The following is a 23,654-nucleotide window of genomic DNA, read 5'->3' on the forward strand; positions in this document are numbered from 1 at the left end:
GCCGCCCTTCAGCGACTTCATGAATAATGCGTTATATCTGCAGCTGGTTATACTGGACCAGAAAACGCCTTATGCTGACTTTTTTCTTGAGTTCTTAGAACGGCGTCATTCTGGCGGAATGTAATGACGTCACCTAAAGTCTAAAGGATCGTATAGCGGGAACGCAGATTTTACATCCACAATCACGGCGATCGTATTTCCCACCTTATACCTACTACACTATGCTGCAAGCGGGTGACTGAAAATAATGGTTTTATCTACGTGCCAACTCAATCACAGTTGTTTGCTAGATGTAGAACATAGTGATTTATTGGGGCACGCGCAATGTGGGCATTGGCTCAAAACATGCTGGCTCAAAATGAAATAAGAAACAAGAAATTTAAGCACATTCAAACAAATTTTGCAGCAAGGCAGGTCAGAATCAGAAGAAAGTTCAGAGCTTGTAAAAAATACTGTGTAGTAAAATTTGCAAGAAATATAGTTAAACCAAGTGAATAAATATGTCGTATTTACTCGATGGTAACGCGAGTGTTGTTTTCGTGATTATCGTTGCTTGAACTCTACCTTCGCGTTACATGCGAATAACGGCGAAACGTACGAATTTGAAACAAATTTTATTTATTGCGCGGTTTTAACGTTACGTTGGCAACCTGCACCTTTACGTCTCGATACAAACCGTGATTCAATCCATAGACAAGCCCAACGAAATCAAAACTTTTCATTTGCTGAATTCGCCAGCCATTTTCGCTGTGCTTGAAACTGGTGTGACGGTTGCGGTGTTGCGTTTTCCTGCGGCTGTTCGCACTTCGGCAATGTTCATTCGCCACCTTACGAGGACGCAGAGCAATCGGTATGACGGCCGCTTCTAAAGATTAGTCATTGTGATGGCCAAGGAGTTGGGAAACTCCACCGTGGCTGGGCGGCTGGAGTCAATGAGTCGACGATTCTGGGATGGCGGCACCAATGGGAGGCCCTTATAAAATGCGGGTTCGGTCAGTAGGACCTCGTATAGTGGCCTGGTCCTGTCATCGAATGAAATGTTTGTGGGTTCTTCTACCAAGTACTTAATGTCAAGCGAGTTCGATTGCACGGATGACTTCATTGTCGCTAGATGACTTTCTGCAATAGTATCGCTTCGCGAGACTAGGCTCGTTTCGGCACCGAACCTCTCGAAGTATACGGTCGACAGCGCTCTTGGCACTGGTAACGAGCTAGGCACAGTGCCACAAAAACTTGTCGTCGACGCTGTTGGTCAAAGGGATCTCTCAAAGCGATCGCTCGAGGCGCCGATGATAAGCGAAGACAACCCATTTCCTTATTATTTCTCTGAATAAATGCACCATTTCTCTTTCCGTTCACCTGGTCTCACGTTCGCGGTTCTATATTTATTTTTATTTCGTGGACTGAAAAGTCGGCCCTCGCGTTACACTCGTGGTAGCCATAAATTCGAGTGAATGCAGTAAGTGAAATCATGGTAACATTTTTCAAAAATAAAGGCGATCACCACCGTGAAAATTTAGAGTTCAAGTAACATTGGCGCTAAAAGAAATTCGGGCATGCCAGCCCAGAGCACTCCGGCGCTCTGCGAAAGAGTCCGTCGATGCACACAAGCGCAGTAAATTATTATCGCTCATATCTATCTAACCATAGACACTTCCTTTTCAAAGATTTATGCGTGTCAATATTTGACAAGACATGATAGAGATAAAAGATTTCTATGCCATGCCCCCCCTCCCGCTATATTTGCTTCAAAATAATTTAACCGGTACAAGAGGCAAAGGAGCGACATATCCACACATTTTGAACATTGCCGCTCCAGTTATGCATCAAACTTCACCATAATGCCCCAACATAACTTATCGGGAAGCACTTTCAAAAATGATATTTCACAAGGCAACCCAAATTTCAAGAACTTTCCGTTTGCGATGTTCAGTGGGTAGGTGCTTTTATTAATTTGAGTATTTATTGCACCTAGTCATAAATTTTTTGCCGCGTTATTGCAGAATTTTGGTTAGGATAAAAACAGAGTTGTAACATGGCAGGAAAGTTACAAAAACGCCGCATATAAGTGCCGGAGACAGGCCTGTTATTCAAGCGCGTGCCCTCTTGACGTTGCTAAGTGAAAGTAATTGATGAATTGGGCGGCTTTCTAAAATGTCAATTTCTAGAATGCCCCCCACATGATTAGGCTAGTGCACTGCAGTGTAGTTAAATGAATGACCGCAGGGGCATGGGATAAAATTCTGGTTTTGTGCGCAGAGGAAGGTTCAAGAGTAGTATGCGTCAGTGCAACGTGATGATAGCGAACTCCTTTTTTTTTGTTTCACGAAGTGCGCTTTTCACGGCCTAAATAGTAGCTAACAACTCGTGGAGCTTGTTATAACCAAAGCAGCGAAATGACGCTGCATCACTTGTCGATTCAAGAGGACCGCAGAATTTTCTTTCCCAACAATAGAAATTTCTGTGGTATGACAGAAGTTCGTGACCTATAACATCAGTTTCTGTTGTCGCGATGGAAAATTCTGGCGACAGAACTACTGACGTCACAACAGAAACATTTCATCGCCTCTGATGAGTTCGGAAATGGCAACAGAAACTTTCTGTCGCGAGGAAAATGTCACCACAGGTGCTTTACTTTCTATCGCAACTACATAGCTTCTGACTTTGCCACCGTAGCGCTTTCCATCGTAACGCTCAGCTCTTTTAAGAAGTTTGGTTGAATTTCGCACCGATGCTGTACCCTCTACGATTTTCTTATAGGCGCCGTATTGATAGGCACTTTCTCCGAATCCGGCAATACTGATAGCACCGATACTACTAGTGACGTCGACGTGGTGAATGATTTTGTTTTGTCGTAATTGTACCGTGACGACATGACACAAACATTCGGCCCTCCGAACTGAACTGCTGATAGCCCACCAAAAGTTGGCGGCCGATTTAATTGAGTGCGCCTACGGCCGCGGCTGGGTGCCCATTTTGTTTTGTCATCATTATCATCATCACCATCATCATCATCATGCTATTTATGTCCACTGCAGGATGAAGACCTCTCCCTGCGATCTCCAATCACCCCAGTCCTGCGCCAGCCGATTCAAACTAGCACTCGCAAATTTCCTCATTTCGTCGTACCACCTAGACTTCTTTCTGCCATCCTCAACTGCGCTTCGCTTCTCTTGTTACCCATTCTGTTACTCTAATGGTCCAACGGTTACATAATCTGCGCATTACATGACCTACCCAGCGCTTTTTTTTTTTCTCCCAATGTCTATTAGAATATTGTTATAGCCATTGCTCTCTGATCCAAACCGCTCTCTTTGTCTATTAAAGTTATGCCTAGCATTCTACGTTCCATCGCTCTTTGCGCGGTCCTTAACTTGTTCTCAAGCTTCTTTGTCAGTCTCCTAGTCTAAGCGCCATATGTCAGCACCGATAAAATTCACTCATGGTGTACTTTCCTTCACGCTGATAACGGTAAGCTCCCAGTCAGGAGCTCACGATGTGTGCCGTATGCCATTCAACCCATTTTTATTCTTCTGTGAATTTCCTTCTTATGGTCAGGGTTCCCTGCGATTAGTTGACCTAGGTAAGCGCATTCGTCCACATACTCTAGAGGCTGACTTGCGATCTTGAACTCTTGTTCCCTTCCTCGCTTATTTGTCATGATCTTTGTCTTCTGCACATTAATCTTCCACCCTACTCTTACACTCTTCTGGTTAAGGTAGTCAATCATTTGTCGCAACTCGTCCGCACTGTAGCTGAATATAACAATGTCATCGGCAAACCGAAGGTTGTTGAGGTATTCGCCGTCGATCCTTACTCCTAAACCTTCCCAGTTTAATAGCTTGAATACTTTTTCCAAGCACGCAGTGAATAGCATTGGAGAGGTTGTGTCCCCTTGTCTGACTCCTTTCTTCATAGGTGAACTTCCTACTTTTCTTGTGTAGAAGTAAGGTGGCTATGGAATCTCTGTAGATATTTTCCACGGTATTTACATAAGCGGTCTGTACTCCTTGATTACGCAATGCCTCTAAGACTGCTGGTATCTCTACTGAATTAATTGCTTTTTCGTAATCTATGAAAGCCATATAAAGAGGCTTATTGTACTGAGCGTATTTCACGATAACCTGATTATTGACATGTATGGGATCCATTGTAGGGAATCCTTTCCTGAAGCGAGCCTGCTCCCTTGGTTGTCTAAAGCCCAATGTTGCCCTCATTCTATTGGAGATTATTTTGGTAAATATTCTACATAATGAATGAATGAATGAATGAATGAATGAATGAATGTTTATTTAGACAGAAATAAAATACAAAGAATATCTGTCAAAGAGGCTGACAAGAAGGCACGAATGCCTGACTAAGTGTCAGTCCCCTTCCCCGACCCATTCCCAGTGCACAAAACACTCAAGCACACAGGGCAAGCATGGTACACAAAGAGGATACATACACAAAAAATGAAAAGTACATGAAATACGTAACAGAAATACTGAATTTGATTTGCGTACAAAAGAATGAACAGTCATACCTGAAGCGACAGCAAATAGGCCCATTATAGGCCCATTAGCATACTAGGAGTATGCTAATGGGCCTATAATTTTCAGTTCTTTAACAAGGTCGTCTTTTGTGGATTAGTATAATGTTTGCATTTTTCCAGTTTTCTGGGACACTTGCAGTCGAGAGACACTTCGTATAGAGAGCCGCCAATTTTCCTAGAATTATCTCACCTCCATCTTTGATTAAATCGACTGTTATTCCATCCTCTCCTGCCGCTTTTCCCTGTCTCATACCTTGCAAGGCCGTACTGACCCCATTTCTAGTTATAGGAAGAGCTTCTATATGCTGTTCATTATTGTTTCGAATAGAGAACTCCCGAGCCATCTGGGTACTATAGAGACTGGTATAAAATTCTTCCGCTGCTTTTATTGTACCTTCGAGATTGCTGATGATATTACCATGCTTATCTTTCAGTGCATACTTATTTCAGAATACTGCAGGCCATTGCTTGGCCCAAGCAGGAATGAATTTAGATTGTTACATAACCAAGAGAATAAAGTTTATACAATATTAGCAGCACATGGATACTAAACATACATATTATCAGGTAAATAGGCGATGTAACGCATCAGAAAAACTTTGTGAGGGAAAAAACAGATGCAGGTAATGAATTCCAGTCTTGCACTCTTTTAGGTAAAAAACTGTATGTAAAAATGTTATTGCGTTTATCCTGCAGGAGCATTAGCATGTCGAAAGTTAGCTGGCTATCGAAGTATCCTCCAGCGTAGTCACTTGCTCGGCTACATCTGCCTAGGGCAGCCTATTCATTTGCAACAACCGCCCTTCAGCGACTCCATGAATAATGCTTTATATCTGCAGCTGGTTATACTGGACAAGAAAACGCCTTATGCTAACTGACATTTTTCTTGAGCTCTTACAAGTGCGTCATTTATGCAGAATGTAATGACGTCACCTGAACTCGAAAAGATCGTATAGCGGGAACGCAGATTTTGCATCCACAATCACGGCGATTATATTTCCCACCTTATACATACAACACTATGCTGCAAGCGGGTGACTGAAAATAATGATTTTATCTACGTGGCAACTCAATCACAGTTGTTTGCTAGATGTAGAACATAGTGATTTATTGGAGCACGTGCAATGTGGGCATTGGCTCAAAACATGCTGGCTCAAAATAAAATAAGAAACGAGAAATTTAAGGACATTAAAAAAAATTTTGCAAAAAGGCAGGTAAGAATCAGAAGAAAGTTCAGAGCTTGTAAAAGATACTGTCTAGTAAGATTTGCCAGAAATATAGTTAAACCAAGTGAATAAAATATCGCACTTGCTCCATCGTAACGCGAGTTTTGTTTTCGTGATTTTCGTTGCTGGAACTCTACCTTGGCGTTACATTGGAATAACGGCAAATTTTACGATTTTAAAACAAATTTTAGGAATACCGCGGTTTTTAACGTTTCAACGTTTAACGTTTTTTACCTGTATCTTTACGTCTCGATTAAAGCTGTGATTGAATTCATAGACAAGTCTAACAAAGTCAAAACTTCTCTTTTGCTGAATTCGACGCCATTTCCGCTGTACTTGAAAATGGTGTGACAGTTACGGTGTTGCGTTACCCTGCGGCTGTTAGTGCTTCGGCTGTGTTCATTCACAACTTTACGGCGACGCAGAGAATTCGTTATGACGGCCGCTTCTAAAGACTAGTCATTGTGAAGGCCGAGGACCTGGGAAACTCCGCCGCGGCTCGGCGGCTGCAATCAATGAATGGGTGATTCTGGGATGGTGGCACCAATGGAAGGCCCTTTTTAGATGATTTTTAAATGATCTGTCGGAAGGGCCTTGTAGTGGCCTGGTACTGTCTTAGAATGAAATGGTTGTGCGGTCTTTTAAGAACTACTGAATCTCAAACTAGCTCGACGGCATGAACGACTTCAGTCTCCGTAGATCACTTTCCGAAATGGTTTCGCTTTCGCGAGAATAGGGTCGTTTCGGCACCGAACCTCTCGAAGTATACGGTCGACAGCGCTCTTGGCACTGGTTACGAGCTTACAATCTCGCGACAGAACTCCTGACGTCATAACAGAAACATTCTGTTGTGACAACCAGTGGTGCAAACTCACAACAGAAACATTAAATCGCGACTAAGGAGTCAGGAAATGGCAACAGAACCTTTCTGTCCCGAGTAAGATGTCACCACAGACGCTTTACTTTCTCTCGCAACTACAGAACTTCTGACGTAGCCACCGTAGCACTTTCATCGTGATGCTCATCTCTTTTAAAAGCTTGTTTGAGTTTCGCATCGGTGGCGTACGCTGTACGTTTCTCTTATAAGGCCGTATTGATAGGCACTTTCTCCGAATCCAGCAATACTGATAGCACCGATACTACTAGTGACGTCAACGTGGTGAATGTATTTGATTTGTCGTAATTGTACCGTGACGACATGGCAGAAACAGTCGGCCAACCCGACTCCTGCAAGTTGGTCGCTGATTGAATTCATGGCACCTACGGCCACAGTTGGGTGTCCATATCATTTTGTAATATGTGACCAATGGACCGGTGTGGATTATTACGCTGACAGAACATTTAATCTCCCAGAAATACTGCATATGCTTTTCCTTGGCGGACGAGCATTTCTGGGCTAGCCCATCAAGCTACGCAAATATCTGTCTCGCTCGGGTGTTTGTATTCTCACATCGGCGCTACCACGAGACTTTCGTACAATGTCTAAATGAGTACCTATCCGCGAATGTTCGTTTAGGTATGTTGAAGGAACACGCAAATTATATGCGTTCCTAAAAGTTTAAACAGCTAGGGACAGCTATGTAAGCTAGCAGTTACAACCGGTAGAGCGTCCCCGGTAGCCGTTGTGTTTTTCTGCATTTCTGAACTCAAACAGGGAAAACAAGGAAAAGGCGGGAGATGGTAAGTCAAGGCGATAAACAAAACGAGAAGAAGGTAAAAGTAGGAGCCAACATTTCGACAAGTGGACTTGTCTTCTTCAAGGCGACATATACTGTCCTCGCCACAGTATATATAGGTGAGGTTCTTCTAAAGCACGTGACATGTTCTAGACGACAATCCACACGAGCTACATGCAATGATCAGACTGTGGCAAGCAAGAATTCTGTTCCCAGAGCGGTTAAACATTCTGCAATGGAAGCCTATGGAAACGCCGAAAATTTGAGCTCGATTTTTGAGACAAAAACGGCAGCTGTGATAAAACTACGGCGTCAATTGTAAACGTCAGTGCAGCGTATGTAGTCTCTCGAGACTCAGCTTTCGATTGATGTCTATCTAGATTCTCTACACATGGCGTAACAGTGTTCCCGAAAGCAATTTTTGAAACACAGTCGGGCAAGTTCACATAGTATATATAAAAACTCGAGCGTATCACGCGCTGACGCGTTGGAAGCCGTGGCCGATTCGTTTAATCGCTCGCACCTATCGTTCCGTGTCATACCGGCAGTGGTTAAATGCCGTGATACCTCCTTTTTTCAACACCACGTAGGACTCAGTTCGACAGTGTTCCACCAGGTGGCCTTGACACGAAACTAAAGATTTGGTTTCAGTTTTGGTTTTTTCAGGAGTTCTCTTCAAATATTATACTGCCTATTGCTTCCTAAAACGTACTATTGGGTTGCTTATTTGTTAAGGCGTTGCTCTTTGTATCTCATTTTTTTTCCTTGGACAACATATTAACAAGCATGCGCATGTCTTTGCGTTACGTTAAAAAAAGATACTATCGTGCCTTGTAGCATGCACCTACTCAAGAATTCTGGACATTTCACCTTCACCATCCTGTGGAACTTCACGGCAATGCACATGCCTAACTGAACGGGAAAACTTTAAACAGTTTTATTTGTATATAATAACCGAATATCAAAAAGCTTCAACTGTCTGCGCCAATAGGTTGTCGTTTGTAACAACATATGCATATATGGCACTTAGTTGGAACATTGCAGGTGCATTAAAGCAGTGTTTCGGTCGGGGATGGGCGGTTATGTCACACGACATGATCCACTAGTTTTGTACCCTGTGGGCAGAGGGCACATTGACTTGAAGAAGCACCAAATTTAAACCGTAATGCCATTTATTACAGCTGGAGCTTGAACGGTGATGCAGAACTAGGGTCATTCAGTCTGTTTGCACGCGCACCTTTTTGCGAGGTAGCAAGGAAGGAGAGGGAGTGTATATGCGTGTACACACCTTGAGCGTGCGTGCGTGTGTATTTGCATTTGCGTGTGCGCGCGTGTTTGTCTCTCCGTGTTATAGACTGTGCGTGCGCACGAGTGCGCGTATGCGTGTGATAGCATACGTGCATTTGTGTGTGCGTGCAGTTCCGTGTGCTTGCGTGCCTGCATTTTTCTGCGTGTGTTATGCGTGGACACGCATAAACGGGAATGCGGGCGAATATGTGTCGTATCTCTCTCTCTGAGTGTGTGTGTGTGTGTGTGTGTGTGTGTGTGTGTGTGTGTGTGTGTGTGTGTGTGTGTGTGTGTGTGTGTGTGTGTGTGTGTGTGTGTGTGTGTGTGTGTGTGTGTGTGTGTGTGTGTGTGTGTGTGTGTGCGTGCGTGCGTGCGTGCGTGCATATGTGTGTGTGAGCACTTCCCGCTTACGCCTACTCTCCGGGATAAATGGGATATAGAGTTTATTTAAGCCCGTATTTAAACCTACGAGACAAGAGCGAATGACTCCATTTATAGCACTATCTCTTTCTGAAAATGAAATCAAGGCAAAAAAGAAGCAAAGACGCCTGCGCCATCAATATCGCCGCCCCAGATTTCGTCACGATGTCACCGTCACCATCGGCACGGCTCCGTGAGCCGCTACCTAGCTGATCACCTTCGTTATCCTCCTCCCCACTGCGGAAGCTCACTGTCTTCAAGCCAGCGATGCTCTAAACCTCCACCGTCATTGCATTATTAGTCGCTTCTACGACAAAGCGCGCTTTCGGTGGCACACGTTCACTGGTATATTCATATTAAAACTGTGAACTGCTTACCTTGGAATTAACAGCGTTAGGGGGGGGGGGGGGGGGAGTTTAGCTCGGGTGCTCTAATATAAGTACATGTAAAAGGCGAATTCATTTTTGTGGGCAACCAGCACACCAAATTTGGCGAGGTTTGTTCCATTCAAAAGAAAGATTTAATATCTAGTGACTCTTGGTTTCGAATTTTTGATTTCGGTTGTCAATTTTAAAAAATAGCAAGAATCAAAAATTTTCAGAAAACAAAACTATCAAATTTACAACGCTGTAACTCAGCAAAGTAAAATGATGTAACAAAGATGTGAATTGCAGCTAATAGTACGTCTAATGCGTACAAAATTGATATGCTACACATTAATATAAAAAAAAATTTGTAATATGTAAAAACAGCTTTTGCGGAACCCCTGTACACAATGTGAGAATGCGCGTAAGATGTCAAATGACATATAAAATTAGCGGTGGGTGCGCGGATGCGTGTGGTCTAATAATAATTGCACTAATTGTCACCGACGTTCACACAAGCCCGTCGTCCTCAAGGAGCTCAAAAGCGCCTTCACCGCTTTATGGGCCAATGAGCGATGGGGGCGGTGTTCCAGCAGCACATGCACGGAAAGCGGCCGATTGTCCAGTTTTTGGATAGCGTTAGCAAGTTCTTGTATTTCTGGGGCAAATTGTAGACAGCAGCACAGCATTTTCGTCCAGCCACCTCAAGCAAAGTAAGGTAAAGCGGACCAACTGCTGACGTCGGCAACACCCTTTTCACCCAGTTATTGATTTTTAATGCAGTGGATCTGCCCCACCGAATCCTTCTCCACTTGAGCGTGCTGCTCTCCTCTTGACAGCCCATTAGATAAGACAAGCCGCTCAGTGTAGGCAATGTTATTCGTTTTACAAGCAAACAAAAGTGGCCTCCTATGAACGAGGAGAGCGTTTTATTGGTCTGTTCAGACAACCCTACGAGTGACCGCTCGATACTTGTGTCGGCGATTACGCAAGTTTGACGTCAAGAGATTGGAATAAAAATATAATGTGATAGTTTTACCTTATAGGGCTCAAGCTTCTCAAGTACACCAAACGTGGTGCGCCCGTTCAGTCACGGTGCCAGCCTGAAGAAAGAAGCTGTTTTCAGTGCTGCCATATTTTATTTATTCGTTTGCTCCCTATTATTTCTCCCAGCGGCTGAAAAAGATTCGGCAGCTCGTGGGCATCATTTTAGTTTGTTTAGCTTGGAAAAAGCTGTCAATACTCCGTAAACGTGTGAACGCGCCTGCATCGCATCGGAGTCATTGCTCTGTTACGCACCAACGGCGTTTTGAGCCATGCGCCCCAGCCGTGGTTTACTAGATTTCCCTGTCATGCAGTGGTACATATCTTTGGAAAAACCGGCGGATGCTTAAACTAGCTCTTATGGGAGCAGTGTAATTGTCGTGATTGCGGCTGCGAGCCTTACTTTGAACTGGCTCAAATTTTGCCAAGACACGGCTGGCAGCTCACGCGGGAAGTCACAGCAGCTGATTTCATCAAAAAAATGGGCAGTTTGTGCGTTAGTTCCCCTTATATCGCGCTGACAACTGGTGAAGTAATGCATCCCAACAGACCGCAATAGTAATGTGCGTTTTTTTTTTTTTTTTACGCATGAGTGTTTGCTTAGTACAAAGAAATTGCTGTTAAGGCCCCCTTCTGTACTCATCTCATTTCATTTTCTGCGCATGTATAATATCACATATGTATAGATGTGATTTGCCTGCGCCATTAAATAGCGTTGCAAATCAGCTTTGTGTGTCCTCTCTCTTAGTCTTCGTTCTTTGCGCTGTGCATGGTTTTAATCTTGATGCTGAGGCGGACTTGTTCTTGGGCTCCTTCGTCAAGCTGAAGGTCGGCGGCGACATTTAAATCCTCGCGGCGTTGACGTTCGGCAGCATGACGTCAATCATCGTCGCCTGTTTCTTTCTGGAGGGCAGCATGAACACAAGCATCTGCGATAATATTTATTACAGTGGCGTGCTGTAAGCGGAAGTCGTCTCACGTCTTTTGTTCAATATTGACTTACCGTACTAACATACCGGCCAGAGATTTATTAAAGCGCACCACAAGAGCATTCGTCTGCTGGTGATAAGCGGTGTCCTACTATTCTAGAGTTGTTATTGCGTTGTTCACATTAAAACCCGTTCCGCAGTCCTTGAAGAGAACTTTTTCGGCACTATGTCTTATCGGAATGGTCAGGACAAAAAGTTCAATATTTTGGCAGCACGGCTAGTGGGGAGGGCTTTAGTTTCGGCGTAACGACGTAATAATGCGACTGGAACCTAGATGTCCAGAGTTGTAGTTCACTAGATTAATTATTTTGCGACCTTCATTATGCTGCGACAACATTTACCGGGCGTAATTCTCGGCGTGGACTTAATAGGACAACATGACACAGTGTTCGATCTATAGTCCAAGTCGATAACTCTGTCCACATGTTAAGCGATACCGCCGGATAGGACTCCCAGTCACCGTCCGTTGAGGGTACTTGAAGATGACGTCAGCATCCCGGCTCGCGTCAGTATCATGAATTCCGTCGGTGTCAAACCAACCGGAGACATGGAAGGGCATCGCAGAATGCGACAAATACCTGCTGCTCGGCCGTGAATTCGCCGTTCTGAGAGGAGTCATTCAATTGTAGGAAGGAAAAGCTTACGCAATGGTGACACACTTCAGTTTCAGTTTCAGTTTGTAATTCTTTGAATATAAAACTAAATTAGTAGTTTAATGTTGTTTACATAAAAAACAAGTAGTCTGTCTTTATATTCCCGAACCAAGTTCTTCCGAATCAGCCGCTTAGCATGAAGGTGATGTTAAGGCGCTTAAAACACGTGTACGATACTTAAGAATGCGACACAAATCGCATCTTTACCTATCGTCCGCGTCTTTTGAGCGTATTTACATCATTGTCGTGTTAAAGCAACTCCCCCAACTAGGTGTATTGACCAGCCACTTAGGTGGAGCAGACAATCATTCGGCTCTACGCCAAATAGCTAAATATAAGCGTGGATTCTCAAAGGATAGGGCATGCAAGTCGTCTCGGGTGACATTCGAATCGCCGCAGTTGCGCTATAAATGTAAAAGTCGCATGTTTAAAAACAAAATAAAATATTCTATTTGACGGTCGCAAGCTGAAACGCACTAACGATAGCATTGGTGAAACCTTTTCTTGAGCCCTACAGAGAGCCCAAAACATCTCGCTATTGCTAGGAGCAAGTCAGTCTTACTATTGCTGCTCTGTAAACTTTCGTCATGGGATCAACAAATTATGTCTATGATGATATTAGAGATAATGTAAAATAGGTTTCCTTTATCAATCTCCGCACAATCCACTGCTAACACAGTCAGCGGAAACTGCCTCCCGTCGTAAATTTTCCTTTCCCGCGTTTCACACAAAGATGCGAGGCTTTCTTCCTAAACGTGACGTCGGCTATAATCTAATCCTTACTTCTGTAAGTAACGTCCTGAACTTCCAGAAATGTCGCTAACAGCTGATGTACCCGGCACCAAAGTGGCCGGTTACCGTACCTTCCGCGACAATAGTGGCCACTCGAGAAGCTAGAAATGAACCATAAATGTACAATACCAGTCTAGTGTATGTTTTTAATCTTGTTAAATAGCGCGAAATGAAACAAAGAACGGAAAAAGAGCAGGACTAAGGCAAGCGCGTTTTCGCATTCCATTTTTCCCTCATTAGTCTATTTTCGCGTGTTTAACCCAACGGAACGGCAATAGCGGCGGTGTGCTTATCGTCGTAAGATGTAATGTGCGCTTTCTGTTGTTGAGAGCCGAAAGAAATTTAAATACTATGGATGGTTTTCCACACCAGCCAGCACACAATCTTTGTTGACCTGTGTTACCGGCCCCGTTCCCCATGTATGGATACACGCTTCGCAGTTGAGATGAACAGCATTCTATATCAACTGATGACGAAACGTACTAGCGCGTAGATTTTGCTGCTTGGTGACTTCAAATTCTCTCGCATCGCCTCGTACGGCGATCCCCTTTCCTCTCATTATAACGCCGATAACCGTTTGATAAATTTTTCATTAAAATTCAAGTCAGCGCGCCGGTTGAAGATCACTCCGGTGTAGCCGCGTCCACGTTTAGCGTTTTCCTCCTCGCGGTAATCGGGGTCCCAACGGGCATCGCGCGTACGCTTGGCGTCGGCGGCCTCCTCGTTGTCGATGGTCTGCTTCCGCTGCCGCGGTGGTCATTCCCGTTTCTGTTCGCGATGGCGATCTTCGCGCGCACACTACTGTGCCCGCGAAGCTAAGTGCAATGTGTGCGCCTCTTTACTGAGACGTCATCATCGCCTGGCGACGTTAGCAGCAGTTCCGTTCTGGCCGTGCTATGCGTAGGACGCGTATGTGCACATATATTAAATCAATATAGTCATCACCATAGACGGGTTCGCTTGTGATCCACCTTCACACAGTGGAATGGCATAGAATTTTCTTAAAAATTGCCTGTGGCCTGCAGGTAGCATCACTCTTGTCCTTGAGCTTAAGTTTCTTCTTTACAATAATGACCTGCTTTCTAATATTTCCTCTAGAACGCGTATGTTCACCGACAATTGTGTTATCTATCGTAGAATTGCTAATGACTCAGATTAGAAGGCTCAATAAGATAACCTTAAAAACGTGCTATTTGGTGCAATCACTTGCTAACTGCTCTTGACCCATCTAAATAAGATGTGTATTTACGCGCCACCAAAACTCCTTAACCATCCTTACAGGAACAGATACACTTCCCTTGAACAAGAGAACACATTTAATTATCTGGGTGTCACTCTATCCGGCAATCGGGACTGGCGCGCTAATATACCAAATATACTGCTGCCACCAACAACGCCAACAAAACCCTCGGATTTTTATCAGCCACCTATACATCAGGCACCTCATGATACAGAACTCCAGAATACAAAACGCTTGTACGCCCAAAACTTGAGTACACGTCACCCAAGTTGACCTTTAATCAAACAAACCTTATGAATGCAATCGAGTTCGTCCAGAATCGAGCGGAAACACTTCTTCCTTCACCAGATTCGCATCACACAAGCAAATACAGTCAGGTTTAAACACGCTATGATCCGGCCTCGTATCAAATCACTAATCCAGTTTGCCAAGTTGCATTATAGCTTGCTTCCTCGCGCGAAACAGGTGCTACTCTTCCCTCCCCATCCGCACTACGTGTTCGTCGCATAACACTGCGACGTGCGTGACTTATGAATTTCACTTTTTATTTGATGAGCTTCTGCCCTGCAATATGAGAACCACTCAGAGCAGAACCAGGGCGGTGAGCACAGTGGTCGATTCTCTAAACCTGGTCAGCATGTCCGATGCATCGGCTGTTTCTAACCGACTCATTTAAAGACTGGCATTATCGCTCATTCTCGCGCATGTTCTAGAATGTACACCACTATTCCCTTTGCGCACGCGATCTGATTAGGCATACGATCTTTCGCTGTACAATCGCCGAGGGCATTCGAGAATTTTCCTATACATGAAGGGGCCTCTTGCCCCTAGCGATAACTGTGTAACAGTGTTCGGCCGGTGAAATCGCTTGCAAAAACCACAAACAATGTACGCGTGCCCATATTGTGTGTGAACTTTGTGGTTAAATAAACGGGTTCAGTATTGTAATAAACTGCGATTGCTGTAAATAAGAGAAATATATGTGCCTAAGTCAGTTCTGGGTGAAGCAGTGACAAAGATACGCTCTTTTGATATTTAAAGCTCATATGCTTGAATTTCTGTCTTGTATCCCTGCCCTTAACGTTCCTTTGCATATATATTGTTGCTAGCCTTGACGCTGACCTCAAGTATGACATATAGGCGAGATGACTGCATCTTGTTCATTTTAGTTTTTTACCTTTGACTCACAGAAGCCCCATACGCAGGATTCCTCGAAAGAACGCATTAACTTGCATGTGGTCTTGAGCGTCATCAAGCGATCTTGTGCGTCAGCAAGCGACCTTGTGCATCAACAAGCCCTTCTTGCATATGAAATGTGTAAAATAATGGTAAAGCGGACAATAGCCAGAACCAGATTCTTGTGAACTTCAAAACACGCGACTGTCATCTCGCTTGTACCATACGAAGAGAAAAAAAAGCTTGCTTAAGGTGGATCTACTTCGTTGTCGTTTGCCTGTGACGCACACGTGAACTTTACATGGAATTTTTTCATGGAATGCGTGAATATACACGTGACTGCATGCTATAAGGTGTTTGAGGTTTTGAATTTAATAAAAAGGGGAATGAATAAGTAATGGAGTAAGCGAACAAGAACGAGAGAGTGTGAAAAGCTTATTGAAAAAGGCCGAGAGGTCAGTCTGAAGAACATTCATAAAGCTACCTATTCTGCACTGGGGCAAGGGTGAGAGGGAAATGTAAATGGAAAAGATGTGTGATTATAACGACTCAGGTACATGACAAGAGAGAGAGAAATAGAAGAGAGGAAGGGTAGGGATGTTAACCAGGCGCGCGTCCGCTTGCCACCCTGCACTGGGGGAAGGGGGTATGGGGATGAAGAGAGAGAGAGAGTGGGAGAGAGACCATAGTTTTGCGCACAGAGGAAGATTCGCAACGAGTCTACACACGGTTCCCAAGACCTGTTGACTTGAGGTATTTCAAGAGGGCTTTCGTGGCCTTCTGTGCGGTCGATGCGAACGGCCAGGATCCAAGGATCTTCGTTACGGAAAATGGTCTAGAGTCGAGCTTGTTCAGGGCTGTCCGGAGAACTTCGCGCTCGACGTCGTATTGGGGACAGATGCATAGGAACGCGTTCAATCGTTCCTTTAGTTCCACAAGAGTCGCATATGGGCGTATCCCCTATTCCTGTGCGGAACGAGTAGGCCTTCGTAAGTGCCACCCCGAGCCAGAGGCGGCACAATAAACACGCAGCGGCCAATAAGTGAAGTAAGGCCGAGGTGCCAGATCTATGTTCAGGATCAACGCGCCAGCAGTATCACATAGCGGTATCATGGTGCCAATATGCCAATATACTGTAGTTCCCATACCACTGGTACCAACTCTATCTTAATAATTAGAGCACCAAAACCGATGCGACCGGTACCGGTGCTGTGGTACTCGCTGTACCAGTAACACTGGAAGCACTAGTGCCACTTAAAGCCCCTCTACCTTTGGAAAAGAACCGCTGTCTCCTCTATCCTACGCCGTGTTCTCTGCTAAGCCGCATTTTCTTTCTTTTTTTGCTTGCGAATGCACGTCGACATTGGCGCCCCCTCGGAAGTTGCTGTTAAAGCTTTCAAGCCGGGCGTACGCCGCCACGGATTCTCAGTCCGTCCGTGACTAGGTCCCCGTATGTGGCTGCGTAGAATGCTTCGCTCTTAATTTCTGCCGAATTCCTACAGTTGTAGTGCAGAATGGGCCGGCTTGCACCGGCAGATTTTCTTGCCGCTATATGCGAGACTTGCGGCAAGGCATGCATAAATTGGAGCGTCCTTTCGAGTGCAACTTTTCCTCTTATAAGGCGTGGATATCACTCAACGCAGAAGTCCATCACAATGAATTTCAATTGAAAACGTGGCAACACTTTTTGCTGGTTATTACGCAGGCAACAAATATTTGCATGACTGCGGTGGCGTTAAGCTGCGTCATTTCTGTGTGCGCGGCTACTCGCGGCCCTCACTGCGACGGACTGGAAAAAGGTAGTGAAATGGTTGCAGTAACCTACACTTTCAGCCTTCGATACATTTTCCTTTCTAAGGAACTACAGGGAGAACTTACACATATGTAACGGGTCTCTGCCCTTCCACTGAACGATACATGTATGCAGTTCGCCGGTCTCGGATGTACGGTGAAGCTTGTACTCTTTATAGTGATGCTGTGAGAACCTCTGTGGGCATTCCGATGAGGGTTGGTGATCGAGATAGTTCATATGCAGAGAAAGTACTCTCTGCATAATGGCCTAACGTTTTTGTCGTGAAAGTAGAGACGGACGGCTACATGTTCGCTTTCCCGTCACTGCTACTGCCGGAAATATGGCTAGTTCACTCTCGGAACTTTTGAAACATCGTCCATTTCTAGTGTGGCGTTCACTATCAACTCCTCGCCCCGATACTTGCCTGGTACGCTCACACAAAGACCTTCATACGCGGAAAAATAGCTCCGCATCGTCATAAGTATTGCCACAGAGAAGTTCCAAGGTCGATTCAAATAGGTCGCGAAGCTTCGGGCGAAAAGCGGTTCAGTACAGATTGTCACCGACATCAACATGGGGGGTTATGGGAGCAGCGATTGAAGCTCGACTAGGTTTGGAGGGAACAAACATTGGGAAAGAAAAACGCGTTTTTTAATTCGAACGAGACACAGTTAGATTCATTCAACGAAAATAAAATTCCTAGTCAATTTTATATACTCGTGACGAGTTAAGAAAATATGTTTAATTTTATTATTAATAATAAATGCATTTCTTTTCAGCGCCCATCGCTACAGGGGGTGTTGACGCCACTATCACTCGCAATGCAATGCACGTCTTGAAATGGGCAGAAAGGCGCACTCGTATCACCTGTTGAAATACGCCCCCCTCACAGTTTGTGCTTTCTTGCTTGTCGAAGTTTGTCTGAATTTGGTGACGCGGGTAGCTTCATTGCTTCTTAATCTGTTCAGTCAAAAGTAGTGAGTTACGACCGCCAGATAATTGTGTAGTTGTTTTCGTGCGACTGCGCTGGCCGACGGGCTTGGCATCGAACAATAGGATCAGCAGTCTACACCTAAAGCTTTCGTCGGCCTCCAAAGAAAGTATGCTATTGATGCCCACAACCGAAGCGCAATCAATGTATTGATGGCAGTAAAGCTCCTGGGCAACATCAATGTCCACTACCTCATTACGCAAGACAACGAAACCACGGCTGGTGTCGTTTATGATATTGACACATCGATTAGCGACAGCGACCTGCCAATTTTATTCAAACCTGTGACAGATGGTGTTGCCTTACTATAACGTCAGCGCCTTGGCAAGTCGACTTGTTTAAGGCTCGTGTTTAAAGGTCACTGCCTACCATCACATGCAAAGGTCGGCCAGTTTTGGCATGTGGTACATTTCGTACCCAAACCACTTCAGTGCAGCAGGTTTCAAAGAATTGGACATGTGAGTGCTGTCTGCTGAAATAGAGCGATATGCTCACGATGTTCCCAACAGCACCACACTGACACTTGCCGTGCAACAGAGCTGAAGTGCCCAAATTGTCAAGGATCGCACGCCGCATCCTCAAAATACTGTCCACGCCTAAAGAAAGAGCATATCATCTTGAGAAAAATGGCCACAGACGGATCATCACACAGAGATGGTTCTGCAGCGATAACGCGACATCGCTCCCGGAAACGAAAGTCTACAAAATCCTCTTCCGGTTCCAGGGAGAACTCTCGTCCGGCAACGCCGCTTCCTGTTACATCTGTCTCCAGTAAGAGCACGAATGTCAACGACAAAAGCCGCCATGCTATTCATGCTTCATCAAGTGAGGTGTGGCCAGCACTGCCGAAGACATGCCACGTGCCAGAGCCACAGCACATCACTCGCCACTTAACGTCAAATGTCACTTCTGCTGACAGAATGCGAGACAAAGATTCACAAGTGATTGCTATGCTCAAATTGCTCACGAACGTCAAGCCTCTACTACTGACAAACATGGACACTCCGGCTGCTCGTAGCGCACTGCAAGTACGGGACGCGCTGGCTCCAGTACTTGAAAGCATCGCATAGCACCATGGCCCGCCCCTCGCTGCCCTTCGACAAGGAAGTCAAGAAAGCATCTGTATTGTAGTGGAATGCCCGTGGTCTCAAATCGAGAATTTCAGATTTTAGACACTTTGTCTTCGAAAACCGTTTTCCCCTCCTCATAATTTGCGACCAGAACGTGCAGAAGGTTACACGCATTTCTTTCTGGGGCATTCATGTCCTCCACCTGTGGCGATGTGAGCAAGGTAATGGTATATATTAGATGTGATCTGACATATGTCTTGCACCCAGTCCCGCCTCACGATGATATGTACGTTTGTTTTTTTGTGAAAACGACTAAGCTTACGTTCACACTCATCGCTGTTTACATCGCTCCTTCAAGTGGTTTCGACTCTAAAAGACTGCACGACGTGCTATCAGCGACACCCGACCCAACGATTCTCACCGGAGATTTTAATGCCCACCATCCGCTTGGGTGAGCTTGAAGATGGACTCCAGGGGAAAGGCACTAGCATCCTTTGCCACACAGCACGACCTTTACTGCCTCAACGATGGTAGTGCGACATATTTACGCGGGCTTACATACAGCAGCTGCCTAGACTTGACCCTGGTTTCTCGGTGTCCTGAAAGAAACGTTCAATGGTTTCCAGACATCGAATCACATGGAAGCGACCTCATCCCGACGTACCTGATGATCAAGTGGCTATCTAAATGCCCCTCTACGACCCTCAACCTAATTGACTGGTCGGCGTTTCGCTCGCACATGGAGGAAGTATGTCAGCAAGGGCTGACCATTCAAATCTGGAACACGAAATTCAAAAAGCCATGCAAGAGGCTACGCGTGGTTTCCAGCCTTTCCCGAAATACGAAGAATTTGAAGCCGAACTGTAGTGACTACGAGCAATTGGCAGGTGGGCTGAAAGAAAATAAAGGAGAAATAAATCCATGCAAAAGAAACTTCAACGCCGCATTGACGCACTACAATTTCAAAGATGGAAACGCTCTGTGAGTCTTAAATCCACGTCAGCGGTTATCTCAGGTATAGAGATCTGTGCGTGGAGTTGCTCTTTTGTTATCGCTTAACGTTACACCTATCATTCTTCTTTCGATAGCTCGTTGCGTCGTCCCCAATTTAAGTAGAACCCTTTTCGTAAGCCTCCAGGTTTCAGCCCCGTAGGTGAGTATTGGTAAGACACCGCTGTTATACACTTTTCTCCTGAGGGAGAATGGTAACCTGCTGTTCATGATCTGTGAATGCCTGCCAAACGCACCCCAGCCCATTCTTATTCTTCTTATTATATCAGTCTCATGATCCGGATCCGCGGACATTACCTGCTTTAAGTGGATGTATTCCCTTACCACTTCCGGTGCCTCGCTACCTATGGAAAACTGCTGTTCCCTTCCGAGACTGTTAAACAGATTAATATTTAGAGCCACTCTTCTGCGTTGCCTCTACAGATCAGTGAGCATACATTGCAATTGGTCCCCTGAGTTACTAAGCAAGGCAATTTCATCAGCAAGTCGCAAGTTACTAAGGTATTCTCTGTTAACACTTATTCCCAATTCTTACCAATCCAGGTCTCTGAATGCCTCCTGTAAACAGGCTGTGAATAGCATTGGAGAGATCGTATCTCCCTGCCTGACGGCTTTCTTTATTGAGATTTTGTTGCTTTCTTTATGGAGGACTATGGTGGCTGTGGAGCCGTTATATATATTTTTCAGTATTTTTACATACGGCTCGTCCACACCCTGATTCCATAATGCCTCCATGACTGCTGAGGTATCGACTGAATCAAACGCTTTCTCGTAATCAATGAAAGCTATATATAAGGGTTGGTTATTTTCCGGACATTTATCTATCACGTGATTGATAGTGTGAATATGGTCTATTGTTGAGTAGCCTTTACGGAATCCTGCCTGGTCCTTTGGCTGACAGAAGTCTAAGGCGTTCCTGATTCTGTTTGCGATAATTTTAGTAAATACTTTGTAGGCAACGGACAGCAAGCTGATCGGTCTATAATTTTTCAAGTCTTTGGCGTCCCCTTTTTATGGATTAGAATTATGTTGGCGTTCTTCCAAGATTCCGGTACGCTCGAGGTCATGAGGCATTGCATATGTAGGGCGGCCAGTTTTTCTAGAACAATCTGCCCACCATCCTGCAACTAATCTGCTGTTACCTGATCATTCCGAGCTGCCATCCCCATTTGCATAGCTCCCAGGGCTTTCTTTACTTCATCCGGCGGTACTTGTGGGATGTCAAATTTGTTTAGAATATTCACTCTTCTTTTATCGTCGTGGGCGCCATTGGTACTGTATAACTCTCCTTTTTCACATACCTTATCATCTTTACATATTCTATTAAATTCAACCCCAGAAATTCATTTTAATCACATATCCTATCTACGAGTCGCGAAGTGCCGTTTTCTATCGGATCGCCGCGATTCAGGTTCAGCCAGAGACATGAAGACGCCTAATAATTTCTCGACAAGCAGCTGCGTGACCGCAGCACCCTCATCTCGGCGTTATCTCTCTACTAGTTACAGTATTTCCAGTGTAAGGCAGGGACGATGACAAAGCTCGTGCCGGGAAAAGTGACGTAAGCGATCTTTCGAGGCGAGAACGCTGATACTGAATCCGCTGAAGACCTACTGGTACGACCGCAGCCTAACGGAGATACGTCGGCGACTATAGCGACTGTTCCTGCGAAAAATATTTCATTGGAGTTAACTGTGTTGATCTAAGGCAGAAACGTTAGTGCACTAGTGGATACCGGTGCAGATTACTCGGTTCAAGTTATGAATTGGCGAGCACGCTCAAAAAGGTTCCGCTGCCCGGGACTGGGGTGCCAGTTCATACGGTAGGCAGCCACGTTAGCGCATCACTTGTCTTCTCCACCTCTAGAGCAGATATTCATGGTCGGATTCGCCGCATGTATGGAATTGCTTTCTCGACAAAAGCCCAACAGCATAAACCTACTCCATCTGACATAGAAGCGTGGTTTGCGTGTAGGACGACAGCTTCGCGATACCACCGCATACTAGCGTGGTGGCGACGTATATGAGCTATGAGAGGGTGAAGTGATCACGGAATACACTACTGTTTTCTTAATTGAAGGCATCTCCCTAGCACAAAGCCTTGTGGAACTTCGTAGCTATCAACCAGTTGTCCTCCTTACCAACTTTACTTGTGAGCATCGGCACATCTTCGAGGCACTGCCACCACCTTCACTGAAGCGTCAATGGTCATCATCGAAGGTTTTCCTTCTGAACAACAAGGCACTGACAATGTTTAGCTCAGAAGGATTGACGTAAACTCCGAGCATCTGGAAGACTAAACAAGGGCACGTCAAGAAATCTTCGTCGAACTCCAAGCGTACTTCGCTGCTTAGTAAGGGTAGGTAAACTACAATCAGTACCACTACAAAGGCGTCGCCTTACCCTCGCCCTCCTACCCGACAACGCCAATGCCCATCGCCCTGCCACCGCCCTCCCTGTGCAAGTGGTCAATGCCAAACTTGTCACCCCCATTTGATGTTCGTTTCAGTTGCGCTAAGTTTTTGTTCAATAATTTTTATTTGTTTAAAAGCTGGTCAGAACTTTATTGGATAGGGCCTGCTTGGCTTCCTGTAAATTTTTAATTTCGAGTAATTTATGTGAACCGTGATAATTGCAAAAGCACATAAGCTGGTTGGCGCCGACCAGCTCGCTTGCATGTTAAGCCAGACATTAGTTCTCTTTCACTGTACTTGTCATGGTGGCGCCGTGACTGTGGTGTGCTGCTGAAGCGCCTTTGATCACGGCATCGGTGGCCTTATTCTGATAAAGCAGAATTCAAAAAACAAAAATATAAACAGGAAAAACAAAAGTAATTATATAGCGTGCTTTGCTGCACAATAAAGAACATCACGAAAGTGGTTAAGTATATTCCAAAGCCCGTCACAATACGGCGTCCCTCGGCTCACTGTACAGTTTCGAGACGTTAAACTTTTTGGCCTAATTTAATTTTTACTTACAAGCCAGTAAAAACCTACACTCAAATATAAACAATTAACAACCGCAATTATTAATGCTCACTTTCAACTAGGGCTCAATTTCGATTCTTCCATTACCTGACAAAGAACACAACTTAATGCTAAGAAACGTATATTGTAGAATTACTGTTTGACTGATGTTCAAAATGTGCTGAATAAATGGACGTCGCGATAAATTTGAGACACACGCGCTTCCTTCGAACGAGCGCGCGTCCTTTTAAGTGATTTTCTCCTCGTCTACGACGTTCTGATACAAGAGCTGCGCTTACGTGAAGTGTGAACCGTGGAGCAATTATACTCGTTTGATACATATTTGTAGGTGTACATGCGCTTTGTAATAGGGCACTTGTCACTGTTAATGCGGAAAGTAAGGCGCGCACAGAAAGTCATTTT

Source organism: Dermacentor andersoni, chromosome 6, assembly GCF_023375885.2.
Source record: "Dermacentor andersoni chromosome 6, qqDerAnde1_hic_scaffold, whole genome shotgun sequence".
Taxonomy (NCBI): Eukaryota; Metazoa; Arthropoda; class Arachnida; order Ixodida; family Ixodidae; genus Dermacentor; species Dermacentor andersoni.